The sequence below is a fragment of the Alligator sinensis genome, unplaced genomic scaffold (genome assembly GCF_000455745.1).
Source record: "Alligator sinensis unplaced genomic scaffold, ASM45574v1 scaffold569_1, whole genome shotgun sequence".
In the NCBI taxonomy this organism is placed as follows: domain Eukaryota; kingdom Metazoa; phylum Chordata; order Crocodylia; family Alligatoridae; genus Alligator; species Alligator sinensis.
In genome coordinates this window covers 2,742,280-2,755,911 of record NW_005841914.1, presented here as the reverse complement: position 1 = coordinate 2,755,911, position 13,632 = coordinate 2,742,280, and the positions used below count along the sequence as shown (strand labels likewise).

The 13,632-nt window shown below is 44.8% G+C and overlaps 1 long non-coding RNA gene across 1 annotated transcript in view; it reads left to right on the top strand.

The window, feature by feature from the left end:
- Positions 1 to 13,243, top strand: part of LOC112549475 — a 21,076-nt gene extending 7,833 nt beyond the window's left edge. The window contains exons 2-3 of the long non-coding RNA XR_003092895.1: positions 3,151 to 3,256; positions 12,338 to 13,243. This is a non-coding gene — a long non-coding RNA (uncharacterized LOC112549475). The remainder of the gene's footprint in view (positions 1 to 3,150; positions 3,257 to 12,337) is intronic.
- The last annotated feature ends 389 nt before the right edge of the window (positions 13,244 to 13,632 follow it).

Genomic DNA, 13,632 nt, shown 5'->3' with positions numbered 1-13,632 from the left:
CTTTCCTGTCAGCTCCCCGCGGGGCCGCAGCCCCCAGCCAGGCCAGGCCAGGCCAGGCCGCGCCAGCTCCACCGAGGACGCACGGGGAGACACCGCGGAGGCAAACCCAGCCGTCCTGCAGTGCCCCCCTCCAGACAGGCAGGCGCGCAAAGCGGGCCCCAACATGGTGCAAACACCGCTCGACCTTCTCAGCATCTCTGAGGAAAGTTGCCCCCCGGGGGGCTAGAGACGGCGCCGCTCCCTGGTGTCGCGGCCGCAGCGAGGTGGCCCGTCCGGGATCCGCGTGGAGCCGCTGGTGTGGAAGGTGACAAGCGTGTTTCCCAAGTCGAGTGGCTTGAGGGTGGCCGTCATCATTGCACGTGCACCCTCCGAGATTGGCGGCTCGCCGCCCTCCCCTCCCTGCCCGCCACGGACACCACCAGCGGCGTCTGCAGCCGTCCACGATCGACGTGTCACCGGTCAGCGCTCGCCGACAGCGCTGCGGCCGCCTGCGAGAGCTTGCCGCTCGCCACTGCGCCACCGCCACCGCCTGCGGGGACACGCAGCGTTCGTGGCCATCCTAGAGGACAGTCCAGGTTTCTGCTACGCTGTCCTCTATTGATACGAAACCCAACGCCTTGATGTTCTCTGTTTTTCTCTCGAGGACATCAAGGCGTCGGGTTTCGTATCGATAGAGGACAGAGTAGCAGAAAACCGGACCGTCCTCTAGGATGGCCGCCCCACATGGCTTCCAGGCCTCTCTGCCTCCTGGCCGACGTGAGCACGGCTGAGATGGCCAAGCCCGAGTCTCGAAAGAGAGTCTCTCAAAGCCAGCGGCATTGCTCGTTGCACTTCTTTAGACACTAGTTTTGTAGCTCGTTGGCTGTCCTTACAGCTGGAGAGCCGGTTGTTATTGTTTTTGGGGGCGTGCGCTCTGCTTTGCACGCGTGGCCCCTTGCATTTATTGCACAATTGGCCACTGAACTGCATAATGCACGTAACGTGGAGCAAGGGCCTCTGACGCTCCTGCAGCTTTCAGTCAGTCTTTTGTACCACTGTGTCGTGCACCAGGCATATTCTCTTAAACCCCTTGTAGGGGAGGGGAGATGCCGTCTAGCAGACTCCACTCGCTAGGAAAAATATCTGGGAAAACGTGCCAGTGGTTGTATGCAGCTGTTCAGACCACTGTGGGGGTAGGTAAGGCAGAAACTGCACAGCTTAATTCCAGTGTAAACCCATCTTTTATGGAGGGGATAGCTGATATTTACCAACCCCTTTACACGTGATATGCCCATTGATTTCTGTAGGCAACCTACTTCCAGGGGCCTTATGGAAAATTAGTTCCAGCCTATCCTTCCAGGATGGGCTTTTAAGGACATTCAGCATTGCTTTAATTCTAGTCCTAGTGAAAAAGCAAACACATGCTAAGCCAAACTTTCAGTAATGAGAATACCTAGTTTTTAATGACATCAAGACTTTTAAGGGAGACTTGGTTAGGTTTCTTGGGCCTAACACATGATTCACTTCAGGCAGTGTCAATACTCCCAGGAACTTCCCTGAGTTTTCCCTGCTCTCTTTCATCCCTCTCCTTCCCCACCACGCATCACCCTAATTCAAAAAATACCAGAACTGCACAAGCAACCAGCAGGAAGAGGTTAACCTTAGCTCATTCGTTTAAAAAAAAAAAAAAAGCAACTGCAAAAAGTATATTGTAAGTTTAATGTAGAAACATTCCAAATTAAGTGGTTCTTGTCTAAATTGGCCTGATATTTTCTCAACTATTTGAAAGGAGATTATAGTATCTGGGATTTAAGCTGTAGTATCTAGAATGCTTCCTTCAGAGTAAGGACAGTTTTTAAAGTACATGAAGTCTCTTGGTTAACTTTGGTTGTCTTTGCTTTCTTTGAAAAGTTCACATTTCCATTCCATGCCTGCCTTGTTTCACTGAAGTCTCAACACCAGTGTGATGTTTGTATTGATTTGAGACCTTGTCGTACTGCCACTTGTTGTAGACAAGCAGTGCTGTAAATAGGAACTATGCTACCTGCTGCCGAGTAAAACTACTTTCTCACATTTTGTGTTGCTCTTATCTTTGGAAGGGAAGAGTTATTGGTTTTTCTGTTCTTGTTATGGTTCTTTCAAAACACTTGCACTATTAGCAGGTGATTTGCCAAAGTTTCATTAGTGCCCTTCCCCTTAAAAGTCACACCACACTTAAAGTTTTGGGGGTTTTTTTAATTGCAAAACTTACCATCAATGGTTTTGTAACCACCAGCATAATTAACAGACAAACCAGGTATAATTCTTCTGGAGAGCTGTTTTATTTACTCTTTCTCTCTCTCTTTCTATATATATAGCAGTGCTGTAAATAGGAACTGCGCTACCTGCTATATATATATATAGAGAGAGAGAGAGAAATATTAGACAAAAGGTAGAATTCTATTAGTATAGAAAATCCTTGAACAATCACAGTCACACGAGCAACGTTACTCATAGGGAAGGTGGGCATTTTGGGGGGTTTTTTGGTTTTTTGTAAGTCTAAAAGAGACCACTGTTTCCCAGAGCTCAGGGGAGGTTCTGGAGAAATAAAATAAGCACCCATGGTGGAAGTGAAGAAAGTGGGTGTAATATTGTCCTGTCATAGTTTTACTTCCTCCTAATGACTCCTTTGACATTTGGTGAGCTGACCTTATGCTGCATAATATTGTGCAGTTCTAGTACAGTTATTTCTATTTTGTGCTTTCTTCACTTCTAATATCTACAGGCAAGATGGTTCAGAGAGCTGAGAAAAGAGGTCATCTCATCTAATTCCCCTAAAAAGAAGGGGTAGGGATAGTTTATCTGAACAAAAATAGTATAATCTGAATACATGCACAAGAATTCACTACTTGCGCTCCAGCAGCAGCCTCATTGTAAATGATCCAGTGTTCAGTAAGCTTGAGAGAGAAGTAACGAGAGTCCACAAAGGAAGCACTAGGGGATCCGCTGAAGCTTGAACTACTTTCCTTAAGGACTTCCGTCCTTTCTACTTGGGCAGTTAGAGCAGAAGGTTAGATTCAACATACTGGGATCCTCCTGATTGTTTTTCCTTACTGGATGTTTGTGGGTCACCATCTCTACCCATTTTCTCAAACAGAACAATGAGATACTCATTCTTCTCACCCTTTTAAGGCTACCAGTATTCTGACGTTTGTGCCTTGGGAATCTTGGCTGAAAGGCACTGAAGACATCCCGTTTTAATTGCTGAACCTTGCCCCAAATAGAAACTACAGAGCAGGTAACACTTTTTTATTTTTTTGATTAAGGGACACACTTCATCAACTTGCTTATTTTTCCAACTTGTGCAAGGGCAAGCTTCAAATCTTGCATAATTTGGTAACACTAGCAAGTTACAAAACTGGAGAATTTAAGCAACAACAGACTGAAAAATTAGATTCTCATGAACAGTTCTTCCTAAAACAAGCAAAGCCAGATTGTATGGCAGGAAGCAAAAGCTACTTCACTTGACTGATTTCTCAAAATCTTTGTTTTCTTTAGGAAGTCAGTTTATCTTTTGTTTTTCTCACATGACTATATTCACGTTGGCCGTAAGGCGCCTTGGCCTCAACATGGAGCATTAATTTTGTCCGTATTCTGTGCAACATCTAACTTTTCAAAGCTCTTCGGCTTTTCATTGCAAGAGACCTTTATGTAGCAAGAGTCCCAACCAGTCAAAAGCCATTACTTGGGGCCTCCAAAGAATCTAGGGACCGATGTAAATAGGAAGTTTTATTCCCCCTCCCTGCACATTTCTGATCCTAAAGGGCATACTTAGTTTGATGTTTCTAAGCTTTTCTCCAGAACAATGTTTGAAAGAGTTAGTTGTAGGGGGAAAAATTAAAAACTAAGATTCTCACCATGTTAATGCAGGAGTTTGGAGCTTTAGATTTGGAGATAGGTCTTGCCTCTTCTTCCCTTCCCTTACCCCACTCCGCTAAATAAGTCTCCTGAGATCCTGACCACCACCTCCCCACACCCACATACACTTTAGAGCATCTGAGATGGCATCTGACTCCTCAGTGGGATCCCAACTGATGGTAGAATGATCATCTCTGGAGATGTGACTTCAAGATGTGCTTTGTGGGACATGCCCTCACAAATGCAGCAGTAGGGTGATGGATTTCCTGTTCCTCCTTCTCCAGGAGAATCATGACATCCCTTCCCGGAGAAGATTTTCTTGCACTCTGGCTGGCACATTGCTGGATGTCCTTTCACCTCTGTTTCTTACACCCCAGAAGCACATTCTTGTACTAAAACAGCAGAATTCTTGTCCTTACCCCACGCCTTACTCCCTCAACACTTCTGAAATGGGTCCTATGGTTAGTTTGCATGCCAAGTAAGGAAGCCAGTGGGAGTCAGTGCTGCGCATTACTGTCTGTCACTTCTGTCACTAACCACAGAAGATTTTTTCTGAGATAGTGCTGCTTAGATCTCACACTGAAATCCCCCCAAATTCAGAAGTTACTGTATCAGGACCTTCTCTTGTTTAAAGGGTCAAGCAGGCAGGTAGTGCTGACCTGTGGATTGGGTCCCCCTAATTATAAATAGTTTCCTTGGGTATAACACCCCTTTCACTTTGGAACCCAAGCACTGAACAGGTAACCCCAGTGAGTGACCGATCAGCTAAGGAAGGATCATATGCAAGTGACCAGAACACATGCACCTACTTCTGGACCACTGTCACAGGGTCACTGGTCCTATAAAGTACGGTCAGCTCCTTGGTGACGGAGCAGGTGCTCCTAGCTGGAGCAGACTAGGGGATGAGAAGAAGTACAGGGAGAAAGCAAAAGCAGGAAGCCCAGCTAGATGTCTCCAGGAGTTCCCTGGAGAAGATAGTTGAATGTAGCAAGAGATCCGTGGGACTTCCCTTGGAATAGAAGACCAGAAACAGCTAAAGCCAAAGGGAGCAGTGTAAAGGTTGGCTTGCTGATTTCCTCACCGTGGAGAGACCCAGGGCAGAGAGGTGCAGAGAGATTTGTCTGCAGCTTGCCCTAGGCTGGATAGCTGGAACCAGGAAATCAGTTAAGGGCTCATCTACTAAATTCTTTAAGCTGGAGAGTTGGGGCCAGAGCATGCCATGGAAAGATCCATCTACTAACCAGGCCAGGCCTAAGAGGAAACTATTCCCCAGTGGCAAGTCAGGGGAGCATTTACTGGGAAGACAAAACACTTGCCTGACCGCTTCAGTGCCTAGTAGGCTGCAGGTGCCAAACCTTTCTCCAGAGACCCGACTTAGGAATTGTATATGTTCAGAACTGCCCCCCCTCACAGCAGAGTTGAATCTTGAGATGTCTGAACCTTGACAGGGCCAATTCAAGATTCACAGACTGGGTAGAACAACACCCAAGTCCCTGGAGAGGTCCAATGCAGCGGGTGTGCTCAGAACAGGTTTTAACCAAACTCAGCATCAAGTTCAGCACTTATGGCCACAGCCAGTGACGGTATTCCTACCATCTTTTTGCCTCATGACCTACTTGACAGAGCCCTTTTCATCCTGAGTGTATTCGAACTGATATATCTCACCTTCCAGGAGAGCTCCTGGCTGTGGGCTAGGCTGGGCCAAGAGCAACCTCCACCCCTTCTGGCCACCATAAAAAAGTAAAACAGAAGTCACAGAGGAAAGCAGGGGTCAGAGAGTACAAGCAAGCAGGAGTCTGAAATTTAGCTCAGTGAGTTGGGCTCCCCTCTAAAACACAGAGCTCTGGGTACCCATTCCTGTGTCCAGGGCCATTCATGCATTTTAGGCAGTGACTGCTGAATACAAAATGCATAACCATGCCCAGGATCAAGAACTGGGACCCAGAGAGTTGTCTCTCCAAGGAACATGCAAAACCTACTGGGGGAGTCGGGCTCCTTGAATAAAAAGAACAACACTGAGGACAGGGCAGCCCTGTGTGGGAGCTGAGAATAAAACTCTGACCTGGCACCTCACATATTATAGCCATGGCAGTTAGTTTTTAAGAAGGAAGATTCAGGGTTGTTTGAAGGACTCAGAGAAGATGCCTTGGGTTCTCAGGCTGAAAGAAGCTGGGCCTGCATTTCTGCAGAATTCTTTCCTACTGGCTCCGTCCCATTCATTTCAGGGATGTGACTGTGTGAATGACCTCTGGTCAAGGTTGCTCAAGTATTTCCCGCACATTCACAGGGCCTGACAAGAGTTTGTATCATGGTAGGCTACAAAAAATCTGCTCTAGCTGTGCACATCTCTTGCCATTTTGCACAAATCCCTGGTGGCTAGAACTAACAAACATCTTTTCTATTTTCCCTATTTTATTTTTTGTTTTGCTTAAAAACATCAAACAAAATAAAGTCCTACAACTCAGCTATTTTGTAACAACCTTTAACACTGGTTTGAATTACTTATTGTAAGTTGGACGCAATTCCACTGGTTGCTGCCTTCCTGTAGGCAGGACCAGATCTTTGATTAAGATAAATGTTATAATCCACTTGAGCTCTTCAGTTTTACCATGTTAAGATCTTGGCTGTTAGCTAAGCCTTTCTGCAAAGGAAAGAGTGTCCCCCTCCCCAACCCGCTCCCTCAACTCCCATATTTTCCAGCGCTCTGCAGAAACATCTTATGTAAACTAGTACAGTAATTTAAGTTTGGCAGGCTAAAGAGATAGGAGTCATGCCACTTTCCCTTCCCAGCCCCCACATTTATTTGATTAAAATTTCCTATACTGTTTGACTTCCCCCACTCCTGGCAAGCACCCAGACATACAGGAAATTACAGTGGCCAGCTTTTCTCTTTGCTTCTTTTCAGTTCTCAATTTCCCTTTAAGCAGTTTTCTTTGGCAGCAGGCTCTGTCCCTGCTGACCCAGTCATTGGTAGCAGTCATTCCAGAGAATGCTTATATCCCAAATTATTGCAGCTGTGAGTTAACAGAAACCTAAACACACTGCTGCTTTCTCATATGAAGCACCTACAGCAGTCAAGGAGACGTTGGCCTCAGATAGCCCTTCAACCCCAAAGATGCTGCCCTATACAGATGAAAGGGAACCGAGTGAATCTGCAGCATTTCCTGCAAAGGAAGAATGCAGACAGAGCTGGTGGGAGAGCACTGGGGAAAGGGAACAGGCTGGGCTCCCATGTTAGTGCATTTTCCTCCCCTGCCCACTCCTTCCTTCCCAAGCAAGTAGGGGTTGTGCAGGGGGTTGTACTCTGAGCAGTCCAAAAAAACAAAAGTCCCACTAAGACAGGTTAGGTTGCTTATAAAAAATGGCAGGAGTTAGAGATAAATTGTATGGGATGAAAGAATCACAGTAAGGTGTTCTTACAGCTCCTGGTAGAGACCCAGATTGGCTTCTGGTAAAATCATCAGAGTACAGAATACTTAAATCGGTTCCTGGGATGAGGTTCCCAACACTTCCTGGAGGCTGCCAATAGGATGGCTGAATGTGAAGCGGCCAGCCTTTGCTATCAATACAGCTGCCACTCAGGATCCACCATGGCACCGCTGGGCCTTCATCCTCTTGATTCTAAAAGGCTTTGTGACCAGACTAGACCAAGGAAACCAAATAACGTCATGAGATAAATCCTGATCACGTAGGAGGCGAGCCTCTGTGACAGTACGGTCCCCAGGCTCCAGTTTGTCATTGCCCACTAGATTCTTCTTCCCATCCTCCCTTTTCCCCCTCCCATCTTTCCTTCTTTTTTTATGGAGTCCCCTCAACCCTAAAAACAACTCGTCTCCAACACTGTTGCAAGCCCTATGACCAGACAGGTGAGCATTCAACACACCAATGTTAATACAAGTTCACCAGGTGTCAGATTGCTTTGCCATTGCATGCTGGCACTGCTTCTTTCCCAGAAACGCTGCAAATGGAAGTCAGTACCAGAAATGAAATTTAAGCTGTTATCTAGTTTAGCTCCTTTTTCCGCCCTTTTGTGGAGCAATTTGTCTTGTTTTAAACAAAGTAGGGCTGGATTCCAGCAACCATAACAAAGCAGCTCCAGACTATCTCAATTAGCTTTTATTATTTTCCCATAAGAAAGGGCAAAGGCCACATTTAAGGCCAACTAAGTCTGTCAGACAAAGATTTTGGGCATGGGGGGGCAGGGGGCCGACAAAAAACTCACCAAAAGACTCCATATGTTTTAAAGAAATAAGGAATAGTGTTTAACTAAAACATCGTGGGTTTTTTCTTGGTGTTTTTTTTTCCCTTCCTTTCTGGCTTCAGAAGCTAAAGAGATTTTAATCTTGATAACTATGATAGGGTGAGCTAAAGTCCCAAGAGTGAGTCATCTTATTATCATCTCCTGTGGTGGATTTGAGGCATTTCTTATATAAATGACAGGCTGAAAAGGTCACTTCCACCTTCATATAGCATACAGCACCTCATGCAGCTCCACCTAGGGAAGCAAATTGGAATCAGTGGCCTCAAGGCATTTGGAAGCAGTGTCAGAGTATACTCTGTCCTAACAGTGTACAAATATGTATGAAGGGCTGAAGGGGTGATGGAAAAGCTCCTCCCTTCTGTCAGAATAATGGGAAGGAGAAAAGAAATGAGTTACACTAATGGTAGAACCATAAGAAGATTTAAAGGGACTTTATTCCTACCCTCTTATACTAGCATGTGTATACGCCACTATCTGCTATCTACATCTGGTTTGGAGACTTCAGAAATCGTATAGTACACGTGCATGGGGAGCTCCAAATAGGTGCTTTGCAGATGTCTATAAGTGATGGGCTTTTCAGACTAGAGCTCTCCAGAACCAGAGCTTACGGTTCTGAGTTTGAAGGTGCATCAGGTTGCAAACAAACTGTTTGTTCTCTGCTCTGAGAGATGAGTTGTATACCTTGCTATGTTTTCAAATGAGAGGGGAAAAGAAAGGCCTGGGATGCAGAACTGTGAAACAAGGGTTTTGAGAGGGCAAGTTCAAGAAGAGTTATTTAGGAGGATGTGGGCTGATCATAAAGGACTTTGGGAATTGCCTCCTAATCTCCCAACCAGGGGAAGGCCCTAAGAGCTGGAACGGAGCAAATGCCTCTTTGAGCCAGCCCCAAGAGCATGTTTGTGCCTGGCTATGACAGGAGCAGTCCTGCCCCAGCCATATTGTGTAAGTCAGTAGAGGTGTGCTTGGAGCACAGCCTGTTCTGCCATCTCAAGCAAGTGGGGTGTGAGCAAGCTGCCAAGATTTTTTTCAATGAAGGAATCCCAGGGATCCTCCCCTATACATCAGTTTTACTTACAGGGGGAGCTAATATTTTTAGCTGTCTTCTCCCAGGGCTGGGTTCTCCCTAAGTAATGCTAGTTTTGCTTTGTTTCATAGGAAATGTATTGCAATGATTGGTCTTCTTGATGGCACAGAGGGGTCTTTACCCTGGCTGGCTTTGCTCCTTGGCTCTGATATACCATGCAGTTACACATACGAAGTGCTGCTGAGATTTGACTCTCTTGTGATCAGTCAGCCAGTTCCAAACTGACCGCTGGAGTGCATGTGATGGGGTGAGGAGAAGGAACTGCATCTGGGCTGTCTGCCTTGCCTGTTAAAAGCCATAGGTAGCTGGAGGTTCTCATCTCCAACATGCTAGGCCTGTAATGATTCCTTACGGACATGACTATATCTGTACCTGTCAAATATAGAAGATGATAAACTCACTGTTTCTAACAAAGCAGGAGTAGATTTGCTGATTCTATGACACTGAGAAAACCCAGCAGGAAATATGGCTGATATACTAAAATAATATATTTAGGGGGTTAGTATAGCATGTTGCGTATACAGCATTGATTCTCAACCAGGGTGCCATGAGATCCTTTTAAGGGTGCTACATATTGCAGGCACCCTACAATATTAGCAGTGTGAGGTGTGCAAACATGAGTCACAAAATAAACCCAGGGATTTCAAAAAGGAATCCATAATGTCAAATAAATTTCTGACCTGTTGTGGGCTCTTTGAGTTCTTGGCAACAGAAGAATTGCTGTATAATTTTTTTTTGTTTTCCTTTTTCTATAGTCAAAAAATAAGAGAAAGCCAAGAGCTGGCATTTTCTGAGGGACATCTTGAGTCCTACAAAGTTGAGAACTACAGACAGGTCAACTGGCGGTCTGTGTGCACTATTTGGAAACATGTCAAGGAGATACTCCAGTAGTGCGTGATTCTGCTACCAAATAGTGGTGAGCTTTTTTGCGCTAGAAATAATGGTATGTTTGAAAGTTTATCCCCAGGCAGTTTCTAAAAGGTGCTCACCCCCTTTGTAGGGTTGCCAACTCTCCAGGATTGCCCTGGCATCCCAGGAATTAGATACAAATCTCCAGAAGACTACTGAGAGTCACCCATGAGATAGATGATAGGACATTCGTTAAAATAAATATTTAATGTTGAATCCAATGTATACAGTGGTCTAGTGGGTTTTTTAAATGTAATAGTAACGTACGTTTGCCTTCCTGACATAAAGTCTGTGCACCATAATCCATAACTGATATACACAAGTGTGGTAAAAATATGTTATAATCTAGTCATTATGATTTTGCAATAACGTTTGTGTAGCAGCTGTGTGGTAAAAATGTCTCATCTCCCTACACAAAGGCTTCACAGCTGAGAACTGTTTAGTTTCACTACATAATTGCTTCTGCATATTATCACACTTGCTTCTGCTAAGGTATGTAGGCCAATGATAGATTTACGAGTAGCACTAGACTTTTGCAGACATAGCCAGGAACAGATGCAACAAATAACTCCTTACGAGAGATAAAAGAAGAGGGACAGGGAGAGATGCTGATGTGAAGAACTCAGACCTTGACCGAAGAATGACCGAAATGGACTTAAGGACGGCCCCAGGGAGGAGATTTAAGATGTAAATGAGACATGTATGTAAACCGTCATAGAACATGTACCTGCTAGACATATGTTGTAAGACGTAATACTTGGGCTGCCAATAATTACGCGACACGTTAGAATCTTTTGTTTATGTTAGCTATAAAAAGGAACCCCAGACTCTGTTTGGGGTCGACACGGATTTGAGTAAATTAAGCTCCCTTGTCGAACTTGTTTGCAAACAATAAATCTGAACTTGGACCCAGCCTGTGTGTGACTCTCTCCTAGGGGTGGATTGGACAAGCCTCCAGGGGCACGAAACTAGCCGTTTGTGCAACACAAGCACGCAGGAACGTTCGTGTTGTGTGTCATGAGCACGTTGGCGTTCTGGAAATCTCCCAGAATAGATTCAAACAGAGTTGCCAGCCCTACCCCTTTGCCATTTCTCTGCCCACCATAATTTTTTCCCCTCCATTTGGGGCAGCTTCTGTAATGCTCTTGCATGGCCAGAAGCAGCTACTACTTTTGGAGACAGCACTCCCAGGACAGGCTATGACTTTTATTGTAGAATGTGCATCAGACTGAACATGCTGACAAATCCGTTTTGAGAAATAATTAATCTATGACCTCCGGCTTTTGTTTTGAACAGTAGTGACTGGTATTTACTTAGTCAGTGGTGATACTCTCCTATTGGACGTGTCTAAGGAGCTGGCTGCCTGAAGTGCCTGATGCCATACAGCTTAGCCTGACGAAGGGTTTTTGAACCCGAAAGCTTGCTTAATAACTATTCTCCAACCATTTGGGTTGGTCTAATAAAAGATATCAAATTCACCCAAGGAACCTTGTCTGCCTATATCCTTAGACCAACACGGCTACAACCTAAACCCCTGATACCATACTTGGCATTGGTGCTTTCTCTCCCCCTCAGCCATGTGACAATGTGAATTGAATGTCTGCATCATTCCCTCAATCCTACTGGTACAAGCTGGGGCACACACATTAGCTAGGGCACCTGCATTGCTATTGCCTACATACACCCTGGCCTGTGGACACTTTGCTCCCCGGTTCTGTCACTTGAGCTCCCTTCGTGAATATGTGGACATCCTTGAAGAGTCAAGAGAAATGTAAGAATTATTACCTTGCATGTGGTGTGGCCTGCCAGGTTCAATCGGCTTGTTTGCCCATCACTTTTACTTGCTGCGTGTTATTATAATAAAGGAAATTGCAAGGATAGTTTCTTTAAAAGTTTGAGGGGAATATAATCTGAGTAAGGCAATGCCACTTTTCCTCAGAGGTAGATACGTAACTCCCATTGACTTCTATGCTATAAAAACCTTGGAGGATCTGTGCTCCTACCTTAGAGGGTGGGAGCAAAGCTGCTCATTTCTGCAAAGACACAACTGATTTCAGACTCGTTTGCAATACTAATGGTGGTGCCTAGCTTGGGCATACAGTATGATTCACCTGGTACAAATCATAAAACTCTGGCATAGACCAACTCAGTTTCATGTCAGATGTGTACACATACCCGATCCTTCTTTTCTTTTCTTTCTCTTGCAGAGAAAAGTGACTGATAATGAGAACACTGATGCAGGGATGGATGTGCCTTCAGCTAAAGAGAATTAAAATCTAGGTTTTAGCCCCGTCACTGCATCAGATTCATTGTGTGAACTGAGGTAAGTCACTTAAATTTCCCGAGCCTCCTTCTTTCTGTCTGCAGAGTGGATGTTACTAATGCATGGGTTCTTGGGAACATTCCTATATTGACTGTAGACAGCTCTTTCAAGATCCTTGGTTGGAAGTTGCAATGTTCAACCTATTACTGATTGTCCTTCAAGTCTTTGTACCGCTAGGTGGCAACCTAAGCTTTGCGAAGTTATGGTTAGATTGAATTTTGTGCTAGACACTATAAGAGACAAGAACAAAGTACAGTCTGTGTGATCTGGCAGCAATACTACTTGAGTCCTGATGTTGATACATAAAGTCAAGAACCAAAACCTTCATTTAGTCATTTTGGGCATAAACATCAGGCAACATCATAACTTGAAGACAACTAATAGAAGAAAATTGCAAGATGACCCACAGAAGTCAATCAGCCCTCTGGCCACTGCAACCATTTTGAAGATGCTGCTGCTGCTCCTGTACAGTGGGCTAAGGTAATAAGTTTGCCAAAGTTGGAGTGGATTGTGCTGTGTTCATTACGCTATTTCCATTGTTTTTCAGGAGGAGTGTTTCTATGGGACTTTTAAGACTTTGTTTTTCCTTTCACCTACTTTCAATGATGAGCTGCACTTGGCAATCTTTCAGTCATTGTTAAGCTTAACTATACAAAGCAGCAAATGCGGAATTCTGTCTCCCAAAATACAGTCTGTTATCTGTTATCTTTTGAACAAGTTGTCTCAATTAAATGGCGGCTTTTCAGCTGAGTGCTTTGTCATTAATCAATGAGAGTTTTCCTCCCAAATAAAAGCCACATAGCCTAAAGTTTCACAGGCTGGAAGATTTTTCCAGAGACCATAATTAGAAGACAGAAGAAAGGACAGTGTTAGACCTGTTGTACTAATACCATATGGCACTAGAGCAAGTTTATCTGCCCCGGTTAATGAAATTCTATAGGGTACGCATGTGGCTGTGCGTTGCCCTCTACTGGACTGATTCAGATCTACTCAGGTGCTTTTTGTTTCCATATGGGCTGAATTCATGAAAGTGTAGTGCTGCAATGCATAAGTAACCTGTTTCCTTGTGGAACACGAAGCCATTTTTCAGTACTGAAGAAGGAAAATGCAGGAAACAGCAAAGTAAGCAGGGAGTTTCCAAAACAAAGCAATAGGAATTGCCAAGGAGTGGGGAGATGC